General features: G+C 31.4%; 1 protein-coding gene and 1 long non-coding RNA gene across 6 annotated transcripts in view; one reads left to right on the top strand and one right to left on the bottom strand.

Moving 5' to 3' along the window:
- LOC148616440 (uncharacterized) overlaps nucleotides 1–16,104 on the top strand; it is a 46,040-nt gene extending 29,936 nt beyond the window's left edge. For all 3 annotated transcript variants that reach the window (XR_015922204.1, XR_015922203.1, XR_015922205.1), the window contains 2 exons: nucleotides 6,624–6,741; nucleotides 7,456–16,104. The gene's annotated coding sequence lies outside the window, so the exon portion shown is untranslated. The remainder of the gene's footprint in view (nucleotides 1–6,623; nucleotides 6,742–7,455) is intronic.
- LOC148616439 (uncharacterized) overlaps nucleotides 14,059–16,124 on the bottom strand; it is a 53,082-nt gene continuing 51,016 nt past the window's right edge. For all 3 annotated transcript variants that reach the window (XR_015922214.1, XR_015922215.1, XR_015922217.1), the window contains 2 exons: nucleotides 15,173–15,243; nucleotides 14,059–14,465 (listed from right to left, as the gene is read on the bottom strand). This is a non-coding gene — a long non-coding RNA (uncharacterized LOC148616439). The remainder of the gene's footprint in view (nucleotides 14,466–15,172; nucleotides 15,244–16,124) is intronic.

Here is a 16,124-nt window from a genome sequence, read left to right as displayed (position 1 = left end):
CCATACTACTTGAAACAGCCTTTTCATCACACAATTGTACATGCCCATCACAAAAGACGCCAGCAGCACTCCTAATATATATGGCCAAACTTCTTCAAACAGCAATTTCCAACATAAATATATATGCTCATTATATTTGATACATTTGTACCTAAATCATACATGCTCATCATATCTATTTCGAACCCTATTGATAACATTGTCATACTATGTGAAATAGCACTTTCCCACCGAAAAAATCACATCTGATGTGGACAGTACACATCATATGGCCAAATCACTTGAGATAGCACTTAACTACCAAACACATATGTGATTCTCGCATCAGTTGCCGACTTCTCTCTCAATATAGCCAAAGAACTTGAAATAGCCCTTTCCTACCCCAAAATATTCATAGTCATTACATTTTCTCTGACTTCTACTGCTGACATGGGCAGGTAGCTAAAATAGTACTTTCCTACTAAATTCATACATATTTATACATGTTCTTATATCTGATTTGTATCGTCCTCTTGATATAGCCAACCATACCTTATGTACTCTAAACCTTGAGTGGCAACGTAAGAACGGGTTTTCATACAAAAAGTGTACTTGTTGATTCCATCTTTTTCGTATGTGCTCAAAATATATCGGTACTATTTGAACTAGCGCTTTCCTACCCAAAACATTTACACTCACCACATCAAATTTGTACCGTATTTTTAGCATAGCCATAATACCTATCATAGCATTTTCCTACTTAAAATATACATGTTCATCTTATTTGACGCGGACTGTACTATAACTATTGCCATACTACTTCAAAGTGCAATTCCTAACCAAAATCATACATATCCATCATATGTTATTCAAACCCTACTATTAATGTAGCCATACCACTTGAAAAAGCACTTTCCTACCAAAATCAAACATGCTCATTACATCTGATTGTACTGTACACTTAACATGACCATACTACTTGAAATGGCAAGTACGAAGTCATCACATATAATACGGAATGTTGGCATAATTTGGCTTACTACTGAGACTAGTAATTTCTTCTGAAAAGAAACCATCTGGTGTGAATTGTACTCTTCATATGGCCGTACTATTTGCAGTATCACTTTCCAAATCAAACATATACCCTCTTCACATCTGAAATAGACTGTACTCTGAACATAGCCATACTACTTGAAACAGCCTTTTCATCACAAAATTGTACATGCCCATCACAAAAGACGCCAGCAGCACTCCTAATATATATAGCCAAACTTCTTCAAACAGCACTTTCCAACATAAATATATATGCTCATTATATTTGATACATTTGTACCTAAATCATACATGCTCATCATATCTATTTCGAACCCTATTGATAACATTGTCATACTATGTGAAATAGCACTTTCCCACCGAAAAAATCACATCTGATGTGGACAGTACACATCATATGGCCAAATCACTTGAGATAGCACTTAACTACCAAACACATATGTGATTCTCGCATCAGTTGCCGACTTCTCTCTCAATATAGCCAAAGAACTTGAAATAGCCCTTTCCTACCCCAAAATATTCATAGTCATTACATTTTCTCTGACTTCTACTGCTGACATGGGCAGGTAGCTAAAATAGTACTTTCCTACTAAATTCATACATATTTATACATGTTCTTATATCTGATTTGTATCGTCCTCTTGATATAGCCAACCATACCTTATGTACTCTAAACCTTGAGTGGCAACGTAAGAACGGGTTTTCATACAAAAAGTGTACTTGTTGATTCCATCTTTTTCGTATGTGCTCAAAATATATCGGTACTATTTGAACTAGCGCTTTCCTACCCAAAACATTTACACTCACCACATCAAATTTGTACTGTATTTTTAGCATAGCCATAATACCTATCATAGCATTTTCCTACTTAAAATATACATGTTCATCTTATTTGACGCGGACTGTACTATAACTATTGCCATACTACTTCAAAGTGCAATTCCTAACCAAAATCATACATATCCATCATATGTTATTCAAACCCTACTATTAATGTAGCCATACCACTTGAAAAAGCACTTTCCTACCAAAATCAAACATGCTCATTACATCTGATTGTACTGTACACTTAACATGACCATACTACTTGAAATGGCAAGTACGAAGTCATCACATATAATACGGAATGTTGGCATAATTTGGCTTACTACTGAGACTAGTAATTTCTTCTGAAAAGAAACCATCTGATGTGAATTGTACTCTTCATATGGCCGTACTATTTGCAGTATCACTTTCCAAATCAAACATATACCCTCTTCACATCTGAAATAGACTGTACTCTGAACATAGCCATACTACTTGAAACAGCCTTTTCATCACAAAATTGTACATGCCCATCACAAAAGACGCCAGCAGCACTCCTATTATATATGGCCAAACTTCTTCAAACAGCAATTTCCAACATAAATATATATGCCCATTATATTTGATACATTTGTACCTAAATCATACATGCTCATCACATCTATTTCAAACACTATTGATAACATTGTCATACTATGTGAAATAGCACTTTCCCACCGAAAACATCACATCTAATGTGTACAGTTTCCTTTACCTAGCTGGGGAGGGGACATTTTGTATACTGGTACATCCATAGATAGTATTCATGACATAATATTTTACAGTGAACAATATTTAATTCTTTTTTTTTCTCTAGGGCGTTTTGCTCTCTCTGAGGTGTGTTGACTACTCAAATATTGTGTTATTGTATTAATTTGAAATGTACATTATGCTTATGTACTTAATCTTTTTCAATGTAGAAAACTGGGATAGGGAATGGTGTGATGTGTAATAAAAATGTTGAGGTATAGAACTTTGCAAGAGATCTTAAATGAATAAAATTGTGGCCTTTCAATCTATCAATTCAAACATTAATTGATACTCATCTCACTTTGTTTTAAACTTATAAAAAGAGATTTGATATAAACATCCATATGTTACGAAAAAGATAAAAATGGACCAACAGTGTTGCTTCTTATTGACTTTAAGATCACATTATGATTTACTTTAATGATAATAGCTGTAAGGCTAATCATATTTGCATAATTAAGAGCGTCCTGATTATATTGCTAGCTGCCTTGAGAACGTCGAACGATTTCTGTTAAAGCGCTTTTAAGTGGCTTTTTGACCAATTAAATTTTATTTGTTAAATCATTTTATACAGTACCTTATGATGGACAATTAATTTTGATTCACCTTTACCTAGAATGATAGGAAAGTTTTGATATAATCATAATAAAAGCAAGGAAATATCCGATATTTACGAGTGCATTTATGCACTCTTGATTTGTTGATTGTTCACAATAATAATTCTAAATGTTGGAAATAGACTATAAATATGGGCTGGATTATTTTGGTTTTGCATCTGGCACACCTCGTGAGCTGACGAGACTTTATTGATGTTATTTTTATAAACTATAATGTAGAAAATGGATTTAGAATGTTATGAATCTGAATTAGATAACCCTGTATGCACCAACTTTAAATCCTTTGAATTTCAAACGGTTCAGTACAATGTCAACGAAATATCGCATCTGTCGGAAGAAAAGTGTTGACAACTTTGTTTGCCACAGAGGGCAGGTATCGTCCAAAAGAAAACTATTTTCAAATTATTCAAACAGACATTAAACCGTACGTACGTAATTGACAATCGAATGGATGATTGAATTATGTGAAGAAGAAGAATCAACGGATAATGTAGCACTTCTAGCAGTGAATTATATTGATAGGTACATGTCATTGATAGATATTGATCGGACACAACTGCAACTTTTGGGGGCTGTTGGATTACTTGTTGCATCAAAACTAGGGAAAACAGATCCAATAAAACCACAAAAACTTATTTCATGTGCAGGAAATTATTTCACCCTGAAAGACATGTATGCAATGGAATCATCAGTTTTGAGAACACTGAACTGGGGATTGTTATCCGTTACACCTACTGATTTTCTGATCATTTTTTGAATTTAATGACAATTGCAGTTAATTTGCGAGACAAGACATGCTCAAAAATTCATTTACGTATGCAATTTACTGAAATGGGATTTATTATGCACAAACCATCAGTGATAGCCGCAGCAAGTGTTGCAGAAGCAATTAATGGGCTTAAGAAAAAATTCTATTCCGTTGACGAATTGTTGTAGACTTTACGTGTCATAGGGGGTATAGATGGTGATTGCTTGTAATTATGCCAGGAGCAAATTAAACGTATATTATCAATTAATTTACAAGAATAACATTCGACTTGCCATCAAAATTCTCTGAAAAGCTCTAATTTCCTGAGCTACACTTCGAAATCGATGGTAAAGGAAAATTATTTACCAAACTTTACCACAAATGTGATTACTTTTCATTCAGAATTGTCAACTTTTCTTTCATCTGTGGCAACATCCCTTCGGCTCCTGTGTATGGAGTGTTCATATCACAACTCATACGCTATGCCAGAGCTTGCCGAAACTACGCAGACTTTTTGTATCGCGCTAAAAGTCTGACAAATAGGCTTCTGGAACAGGGTTATATTGCTACAAGATTGAAGTCATCACTACAGAAGTTTTATGGTCGTCATCATGAACTCGTGGATTGTTATGATGTATCCATCAGCACCATGAAAACTGATTTATTGAACGGGTCATGGTTTGCATTTCCTCGTTTGTCTACCCCGGACTTGACTTTTTATGAGCAACTCGGCGGGTGTTTCTAGAAAAGCAGGGGCCGCTTACCCTATCGGTGCACCTGGTCCATGCTCCCATGTCTCCTATTCGTCGGAATATCCCAAAACTTGAGTTTTATCACATTAATTCTCTAAAATCTTCGTTTAGGAGAAAAAAATCTGCACATCCGGTCCTTAGACGTTGCCAATATCGCGTTTACATGGTTGATTGTATGGCAAAAATAATGACCGGTAAAAATATTTTGTTTGTATTTTTTTTCTCCAAAATGCATGTCTCCCTCCTAACAAGTTGGGGAGTAATTGTAGGTATTAGGCATTTCAATAAAAAAGGAGGCGTCATTAATATATAATTAATGTACAGAAAAGAAGACATTTGAAATATTTAGTGTATCTCAATTTAACCATTTAATTGATGATACAAACTTGAATGAAAATAATGTGCGTCAGTTAAAACAAAATCTCCTATATAATTGAGTTAGTCGAAGTTTGGGTTTTCAAATACTTGATACATAAAGTAGAAAATACATAATTCTAAATATTTGCTTTCAATCGTGTGACTCGAATATCCACGTTAATTGATAAAAACAAATCTATTCATGGATAGGATACACAAGGATGTGGTTCATATTTTGTAAAATGTCCTTAGATTTTTTTGAACAAGCGTACAAACAAGACGGGGTTTAGATTGTTAAGCGCCTTTTATCTATCTGACTCATGTAAATAAATATGCCATAAAACGACTATGAAGAACAAAACTATTTCAGAGTTGTAGGCGTAACTATTTAATTCTATAATGAAGTGACATGTCACCACATGGATAAAATCTCATAGACATGAAAGATTGCGGTCTGCATTATATCACGCCTTGTGAATAGAGGTAAAATGTTTTTAAACAAATGTTTGTTCACAATTATTGAATGACGTCATCTTGTCATTAATTGCATCGCGAATCCAATGAGATAAAATTTGTTTTTGCTGTCTTACTACATTAGTTATATCGATAAAATGCCCTCTATATCTAGCGAAAAATGCCATATTTCAAAGTGACTTTTTAAGATGAACATTTACGCATTTCAGACTGAAATATGTCATAACTGTATGGTCGTCAAAAAGAGATTCACAATAGAAAGAATAAATTGTTTCGTACGAGTATGTAAAATCGAAGGATGTATGAGTTACAAATCACCTTATTTTCGATCGAAAAAAAAAAACTGTCAATAAGGGTTGATAATAATTGATTAAAACTTAATATATGAATAATATTTCAGTCAAATTATTATTGCCATTACATGAGTTCGGACATTTAATTAAATGAATTACATATATTTTGCAATTGTAATTAATCGAATTACAATTCAAATTTAACGTCATGAATGCCAAGTATAAGTAAAAAAAAATCTCCTGTACATTGAACCAAACATAAAGACCTTTTAACAATGTACATCGGACACAAAAAAATGATTGATTACTTGTACAATTAAAGCACTATCTGTGTATTACAATTCTAACATCGTTGCTGAATTAATTAATCAATTCAATCACTATTGAATGTTATCATTTTTCGAAACGGTCACTGAGGTGCTTTATTCAGCCTAAATTTATATTTTGGTCTTATTTTGAAAATCATTTGTAAATAGAAACACTTACTCAGCACGAAAATCACTGTCTGTTTTTTTTTTAAATCAAATTTCATATAAGTAAATTTTTGAAAGAGAATTTAGAAAAACGAAATCAGATCAAAATTTTCAAAAAGTTCATCTTGGGGGCCGATGCCTAAATGACCCATTTTAGGTTAGAATTTGATTTTGAAAAATATAAATTTTTTCAACAAAAATCCCTGTCTTGTGTTGTTGAATACAAATTATGAAATTTATATTATATATTTGTCTTCCATAAACAGAATTCTTTTTGTTTGCAGAGTCGAGGAAAATGACACTGTCTATTTGGAACATTTGTTGAAAAAAAAAGAATTGAAAATGAAGAAACTGAAGCAACTGGGATAGCTATCTACTTCATTTTATGCTAAAAAAAAACAGGTAAATTGAAGTACAATGTTGAATAGATAGGATAAATGGCTAATAGAAACTTATATTTATATCCTAAAAAAAAAAAGAATACTTATTGTTTTATATAAAGGCCTGATTTAAAATATACTGTAAAATTATGTTTCTAGCACATTTCTAGGAAAGGTTTCCCTAAAGTCCTGAGCGAAATCTAGAGAAAATTTGCATAATGGCGTTGCTTTCTAATATTCACTAAAACATAAGTTCTTGTATACCCTAATAGGGCTGCTTTTTTCTATATAGCATTTCTTCTTATCAAACAATCAATAATGTACTTTAGCATCGTCAGATCATAATTCGAATTTCACATTACATACAAATGTCAGTTAATGTAAACAGGGATATTATAAATGTCTCTACGAAGCGTGATATCTTTTTCACGACACATTCTACATTACATGTCCTGACAATTATGTATTCACAAAACTCAGATTCGTCAAAATGAATATCAATCCATTTTTTTTCTGGTACAATTTAAAACCATTAAAATACATATACGCAATTTTAAATATTCTGATTTTGTCCCCAATGCACAGGTTTGAGAGATATGGGTTTCATATATATATATATATATATATATATATATATATATATATATATATATATATATATATATATATGTATATCGTCAAAGATCAATTGTGAATAAGTGTGACACTGTTTGTTTCATATTTTATTTTATGTTAGGATGCACGATGATCATAGGATTTGTTTGTGTGCCGTCCTCTAAATGACTGGAAAATGTCCTTCCCGATCTTTAATATAATGGATTAAACGACAAAGATAGTTGTATCGTATAGACAGATAATGATAGAAATTCTCCATTTACATTATTCCACAAGACAGCAGAAAGATGGCACACATTGCACCAGTTGTGAACAACACACGGATTTTGCCTAGGTATAAACGAAAGTTTTCTGTTCAATGATCATATTGATTATTTGAGATATACATTTGGTTTTGTTTGTTACCAATTTAATTCTGATCACAAAGAATACTTCAGTTTTGGAAAAAAACAATAATGAACTCTGCAGATTAAAGTATTCAGAAGACATTTTTTCTAATCAACAAAGTAAAAAGATTTTTTTTCATAATGTTGTAAAGAAATCATTGAACATTTTGAACATGATGTAAGTTACCTCTTACCTAGATAGCTGGGAAGGGAAATGCTTCGATATGATTATAATATTGACATTGAAATATTCAACATCCTAATCTTAATAGCGGGATGCATTTATTAATTAATACCTAATTGTGGGTTCAAAATAGTTTTTTTATAAGCCATCAAGAAGGCTTTGTTTGTTAACTTACTTCATATTGTTTTATTGGAGACATTACTGTTCAATGATCTTGAAGTTTGCTTTAAATAATAAGGGTTAGTTTGTTTATTGAACAAAGGTTAAAGTGTATACCTTTTTTCACTAAACCTACATAGCCATTTTTTAATTAAGGTATGGATTGCTTTTAAGTATAACTTCTTTTCTGACGGTGGAATCATAGCTAAAATATAGTCAAGCACTGACTCTTCCGACATGAAATAGCATGAAATGCCTACTATAGCAAAAAATCGTCTAATTTGCGACACACATTATTCTTAATACAATCGAACATATATTGGAATGAAGGAAGGCTCAAATTATTGGCATATACAATATTTTCCTCCCGTCGAAACAGCATTTTAATAAACTTAGATTTGGACCACAATTCTTCAAATATCTTGCAGGTGGATGATAATTCAATTTAACTGTCTTCAGAGAGGTGTTTTCTTCTATACTCCATTGATGAAGTGCTGTATTCTCTAGTCCAAAATCAATATATTCGTTGATGCCGAAATCCTGTACACCTTGTACATGTACAAAATGGCTGAGAGTAAGCTACATACCAGTTCTGAAATCTTGCAGCCCGAATATAAGCGTTTTCCATTTATGATAGCTTTTATCAATTTTTTCAATAATTAAAAATTCTGGAATCTTACATTTAATGTTTAATCGAACTTATTGAACATTTTGGACATATTGTAATTTTATAAGTTATCTCCTACATAGAAAGCTGGGAAGAGAAATAATTCGGTAGAAGCATATTATAGACATTAATATGTCCAAAATCATCGTCATAGCTGCGAGATGCATTTATGTAATTCAACCTCGTTGTGGTATCATAAAATCTATTTTTTTTTGGTCTTAATTGTACATTCAGCCATATCGATTTGTTATTTCAAATGTTGATAGAGTACAGAAAATTCTTCCCATTTTATTGTATATGAATGAATGGAGAATATGGATGGGGAGTGGATATTGTGCATATTGAACGGAAAAGAAGGAATATTTAAAAAAAATGTATACCTTAATTATAAATGGCTATGTAGATTTAGCGAAGAAAAGTATAAAGAATGTAGAATACCAGCGTTTTTTATTGACAAATTTGATAGAAGCTATTATAATTAGAACATTTTTTTTTAAATAATAATAATCGAGCTACAGGATTTCACAATAGGTATGTAGCTTACCGTCAGCCATTTTGTAAATGTACAAAGTGTACAGAATTTCAGTAATTGTATGCGTACATTGGAAATCTATCGATTTGTGATTTCAAATATTGAAAGAATACAGAAAATTTCCCATTTAATGGCATATGGATGAATGGAGAATGCGGATTGGGGATGGGTATTTATATATAGGGGGGGGTGGAGAATTTGAATGGAAAGGAAGAGAAATTGAACGGGAAAGTATTCATTAATATGAAATTACAAATGATAATTTAAATGTTGAAAAATAAAATAACTGATAAGAAATATGCAATTGGGATTTCATGAGGGTGGGGGGTTTCTATGGGGGCGGGGTGGGTTTAAGGACAATTGGGAATGGGAAGATTGTAAATGGTGTAAATGACAAGTTTATACCGTTCAAGAGCTGGATGGTCTTTGTTTGCTTAATGGCTCTTTTTTAGATTGAGTTAATATATCAATAACTACAAATATATTTCAAAGAGACGGGTAGGAGTATTTTGTTTTATTTTATTGCAAAGTTTGCAATCTGTGTTTTTAATACATTAATCTCAAACTAACATCAACTTTATCAAAGCAAATAAAGAACGATAACTCTTCATGTACCTTATCTCAAAATGGAAATAAAAATCTTAGGTTGGCTGTGTAATCTGTAACTGATTCTTAATAGACCAGTTCCAATTTCAACACAAATCTAGCTAGCTTAGTGAGTGATTTATAGAGCTCTCTTGGTAGAAATCTGTTTTACATTATACCAATTTGTCCTACTTAACTAATAATTGGAGTATCATATACTTTTACTTAAAAAAAACAAAAAGACTTTTAATTTTAAACTTGTTATAAAAACAAAAGTAAAGTGATTGCACTTAAAATTGAAATTGGCTAGGCAAATAAGTCTTGCTATAATAAACTATTAATATGTCTTGCATAGTTTACCAAGGTAACAAATCGAAACAGCACTGAGTAATAACAGCTGGCTGTTTAAATGAAGCCCATCTGCACAAAACTTCTCCTGTTGTGCCTCCTTTGTCTTAAAGTTTGAAAAGTGCCAAAATGCTCCATTTACTTGATAATTTGAAAACTTTTAAAATATAAGTTTATCGCTTGTCTACAACAATTAAATTGCAGAAAGAGTATTTGTACTTCTGAAAAGCTGGATCCTGTTTAATACTTGGAATATTGCCATATGGTTAACCTAATGCGTTAATAAGAAATTACTATCAGTAATCCCTTTTACAAGGTCATGAACCTACAGCTTACATAGAACATTAGAGCTAATCTGAGAAAAAAATCTATTTGTTTTGTTTTCCTTAAGGATATTCACTGCTGTGTTTAAAGATTATAAGGATTTTAGAGGGTTGTAAAATCTGTTAAGATCTTTTTATGCTAGAATGTAGAAAAAAAATGATGGGTCAGTGTGCTTCTTTTTGAAACATAAGCCTTGGAAAATTTCACATGATTTTCCATAGGTTTTGTCTTAAAAGGCTTTATACGCAGAAGAAATAACAAGAATTTCATAAAAAAATGTCGAAATATTATGTTAAGATGTGTTTAATCAAATTATGAAAATAAAAGTGGGGATCACTAAGTAAAAAATATCAATGCAATGAAATGGGTAGAGGAGTACAACAATCTGACATAAAAATGACTGGACATGAGCAGTGAACATCTTTATATTGCTATGTCATGTCATATGATGTGTTAATTCATAATTTATTATATTGTTTTCTTAGTATTATGATTCAATGTAGGTACTTATCTCCAAGTGCAATTGATTTTTATACACCGTATATTAATAAAAACAAATATTATTGAAGAATCCTTTATTGCTCTAACTTGCTTGTAACTTGTAATTTTTTTTACTCTTTAAGTTATACAACTTAACTTATAAAGAGTAATCAAGGGAACCAAGGTTATAGCGGTAATCAAAAGAACGTAATCCAGGGACAAAGACCAGACATGGAAAACAGACATTCACAACAAAGAATATAAAGTAACTAAAATCATACATACAAAGTAACAAAAGTAAATGAGCAACTCGGAAGAAAAGGATTATATTCTGTACCATAAAGACTTATAGTTCATACGTATTTTGTTATGGTCTTCTAACTTGTTATATTTAATATATTCTATTTTGTCAGGTTACTTATGTATGAATATTTTGAGTGATTATCAACATTTGACTCTTGTAGTTCAATCCATCATATTTTTTAAGTTAGTAAGATTTATGTCATTAGTTCTGGATGTTGGAAATATTGATAAATGGTATACATATTAGTTTTACTGGCTTTCATATACAACTTGGCACTCCTTACTGTGTTAAAATATCATATTATACCAAAGTGATTGAGATGAACATCATCAAAACATTAAAATCTGATGATTGTCATAAACACTTGTGATACCTTGAGATCTGTATATTCTTGTTTTTCCTTTTGTATTTATCTGTATGTACATGTACTTAATTTACTCAAAATGAACATGCATTGAAAGCTAAATGAATCTGCTATAATACGACATAAATTTTATTGTTACATTTATTCATTAATATATATTTATATGAAATCAAAATTGTTAACAAAAAATGCTTCCTTCTGTTTATGTTGACTTGCAAACGAAAAACTTGAATATCGTTTGATTTGGATTTCAACTTTTGTAAAGACTGCTGACATAATTGAATTGTACTATGCAGGAGACTTTCAGAAATGTTATTCTATACATGCAATGTCATGTTGACGTGTGCATTGACTATAGGTGTTGTCCCACTTGATATATTCAGCGGCACTACCGCGATCTCACCCGACGATGTATTGCCTGGTCAAAGGCCATGTGAGCTATTGCCATCAATTGGCGTCCGTCGCCGTCGTCCGTCGTCGTGGTCGTTAACAATTTTTTTAAAAAATCTTCTCCTTTCTCAGAAACTACTTAGCGGAATTATATGAAACTGCACAGATGTTCCTTTGGGCATCTTTCACAAAAGTTGTGTTTAGATTGTTGATCCGTCAAACAACATGGCCGCCGGTAATGAAAATAGAACATAGGGGTTAGACTGTATATTGCATATATATTTTCATTTTAATCTGTCAAGCCATTTAGGAGTTATTCCACTTTTTTCGACGTTTTTTCTTTCATTTTTTTAATGTTATTTCTTTAAAAAAATTTCTCCTCTTACCCTACTTGATCGATTGGAATCACTTAGTATTGATGTTCCTTGGGGTATCTTGCACAAAAGTTCTGTTTAGATTTTTGATCCGTCAAAAAACTTTGTCACCGTTACTAAAAATAGAACAGGGGTCAAGCTGTAGTTTTTCAATATATCTCAAAACCCATTAGCCACATTATAACCGAGTAAAACTGTTCAGCATGATGAGATCTACCTGTGGTCCTTTCGTTATTTTCATCTGTTAAGCCTTCTATTGATCCTTATGATCAGTTCCATCAAAGTCATCGTAGGCCAAAATTATTAGTAAACCTCGTGATAAATGTATTGCCATTGAAAGACAAAATTTAACCAGGTGAGAGATTCAAGCTCCTGGGAGCCTCTTGTTATGTTTGTCATAGAGCTTGAGGTCGACACATTGACATAAACTTCTTTTCTAGTGTTAGAAACATCAGTAGCTGTGGAATGAACGCCATGTTAATTAGTCTGTGACACAACATTAATGTCCATTGCCTGGTTAGCGTACGATGGCACTGTAGCACCACAATCCGAAAATCCATCTGACTGACTTAATTATAAAATACAAATAGAGGCGAACATGCTTAGGATTCTTTAAGGGGGTTTATCTTAAATCCACTATAAGTAAAACTGCTTGATAGTAAAACTTGATATTGCTTTATCAGATAATATGCTCAATAATTGTAAACTACAATTTCTAATATAATTGAAGATTTATAAATGCACGAAGCCGGACTTGTCGCCAAGTTCTGAGAAAGTTTGTGTTCTGTGATTCAGAATCATCTTTTTTTTCAAACCACAAAAAAGATGAAAGGAACAGTTTTTAATTCAATGCAATTGATGTATGTTCTTTTGTGAATTTTGTATTATTTTTTGTTTCTGTTTATGAATGTGCACAAAGCCAGACTTGTCACCAGGTTCTGAGAGATGTTGTACTTGATTTAGGACCATCTTTCTTCAAACCACAAACAAGATGAAATGAACAGTTAATAATTGAATACAATTGATATATGTCCCTTTATGAAATTTATGTTTGTGAATGTGCATGAAGCCTATCTTGTCTCCAAGTTCTGAGAATGTTTATATCCAGATTTTTTTTGCCCTGGGTTGCGATTTCTAATAAAAGTATTTAAGAGAAACCAGTGGAGTAATTTACATGTTAGTTGTTTTATATACATGTATTATATTTGATTTATAACAGAAAAAGTTTCTTTGATGGAATATTGGTTGATATGTATTTTCTTTTGAACATTTTGGGTTGCTTTACAAAGAAATAAGTGTTGAAAGATGTTTTGAAATAATAAAAAAAGGATATTTGGACTAAACAGAAATTTAATCGTTGTAGTCTTTGATTTACTGCTCAAAGTATATGATATTGGAAAAGTCATGAACTTCAAGAACTCTATATGTAATTATTGTAATATTGTTAATAATGATTGTGGATAAATGAATTTAATACGTTATTCAGTTTATGATGCAATAAATTGTATTTGATTTTATATTAGTATTGATAACATTACTAAAAGTATTTTTATATACAAAATATACATTCTGCCTACCTATTCTGATGCCATGATTATTATATGAACAGTTTTTTTTTCTTCAGAAATTCTGAAATTAATGCATTTGTATACATTATTTCAATCACAATGTGTAAAAAAATGTAGAATTGTAATGTAAAATTAGCTGTGATGTAACTTTTTAGCCCGTGTACTACCATCACATACATTATAGTAACTGCTGTGCTTTACAGAACTTGCATTTTTCATTTATTTATTTATTTTTGTAATACATGAACTATTATGTGGTGAATATAATGTAAAGAATATTATAGTACTGTTAAAATTGGGATGTTCATTTATGATTGTTATTGTAAGCAGTACAGTTCAAGTGGAACATGTCATCTTAAGTCCATTCAAGTCTTTTGTAACTGTACATTTCTCCAATCATCTAATGAACACTGTGAAACTTGAGACCTGCTTTACCTAGACGCCATTGTTTCACCGCAATTAAGTTCTGAAACAGCAAATTTCTCTTATTGTCGAAGAAACTATTATGCAACAAGTAATTAGTCAAACGACGAGTAAATTGTCATGCTTTCAAGATGGAGTAATTCATAATTTAAACTAAAACAAGTTTTCCGTGAAAAAACTAAGTTCATTTTGGTTGTAGCGCTACTGCAACATTTTTTATGAAGTATTGTTACTGATGAAAATAAGAGTTTCATTACTTCTATCAACTTACTAGATATATGGAATTATACTGGTTTTATATTTGATTTGTTATCATAAACTCAGATGTTTTAATGATTTTGAATATTTACATTTTTTTTTTCAAAAAGTTATAAAAAAAAAATCCACAAAGATCATTTAGCTAATGATCCTACTTGCCATCTCCCTTTCATATAGAGAATAATATTCTAGTCTTATCATCTTCATATGTTTTACCAACTTTCCCATTATTTGACAGTTGACTCTTACAAGAAGAATGAAAATATTCAAATTGTTTTGTCTTTATCTGTGATCAGTTTTGTTCTTTCCAACTGATGAATCGCAGCCTCTCTTTTCTTCGTCTTCTGTTTTACAGAAGTGTACATCTGCACAATTAAAAAGACGCGATCCTAATGTATATGTACTATTTTTTTTACAGTAAGACCAAATGACACTTTTATTTTGTGATATGTTATTGTTAGTCAAAGGGCTTTTCAGTAGCATCCAAATTACCATGTATTCTTAAATCTCATTCAGTGTCATAAAATACTGCACTTCATTTTGAAGGACTCAGTGTCAAGCTCCTGAAATTGGAAATAGGAAAATATAAATCGTTGGAAATGTTAACATCTGAAAATATCTTCCTGTATTTGCATTTATAAATAATAATCACTAGAATTATTGACACCCTGTCATTTTTAACAGATCTGTTGTATATGTACGATAACAATTGCAAATGAAGTTATAAGACTCCAGTTACTGTCACTTATACATGTGGCTCCAACCCAGTAATGTTTCATACTGATATTTGTTAAAACTCCACGTGGAACTGGGTAACTGTAGAATAATATTAACTGATAAGGGGTACCAAAGTCTTCCTTTAGTACTGGTAAAGTGTCCATAGTAATAGTTTTTAAAATAACCAAACGATCTGTATCATTCTTAGTTCAAGTATATCAGGATATCTTAAAAACTAAATATAGACTTTTATATACAAAATAAATGAGTTACACAATTGTTCAATTTAAATTGTAGTATTATAATGATAATGTTTTATGTCTTAAACTCATATATATTTTGTTCCGTACGATTTCTGACGAAGCCTGACTTGTCTCGAAGTTCTAAGGATAGAACGACTATATTGTAAATCTTTTCTGCAGTCATGTTTAATAGCAGGTCTTATTTCCATAAGCAAATGTTAACTAGTCATGAAAGCATGTGAACATTTTCCTTATGTTGAGTTTATATGGAAATGTTATTTGAAAACCACTTCGGGAATGTAATAAGAGATTACATGTACATGTATTGAAGTATATGCTACTACATGTAATATGGTTTTTGAATTTGTTAACTGTTCACAATGTACTTTCGCCTTCTTCATAATATTCGCACTTCAGTTGATATGTGTATTTTGTTCTTAGAATAAAAAAAATTGATCACTCTGATTTATTTAAGCTTATCCTGC

This window comes from Perna viridis, chromosome 5, assembly GCF_037379345.1.
Source record: "Perna viridis isolate PV_CMFRI_1.1 ecotype Kerala chromosome 5, ASM3737934v1, whole genome shotgun sequence".
NCBI lineage: Eukaryota > Metazoa > Mollusca > Bivalvia > Mytilida > Mytilidae > Perna > Perna viridis.
The sequence above is the reverse complement of the archived record's forward strand: the minus strand, read 5'-3'. Positions and strand labels throughout refer to the sequence as shown.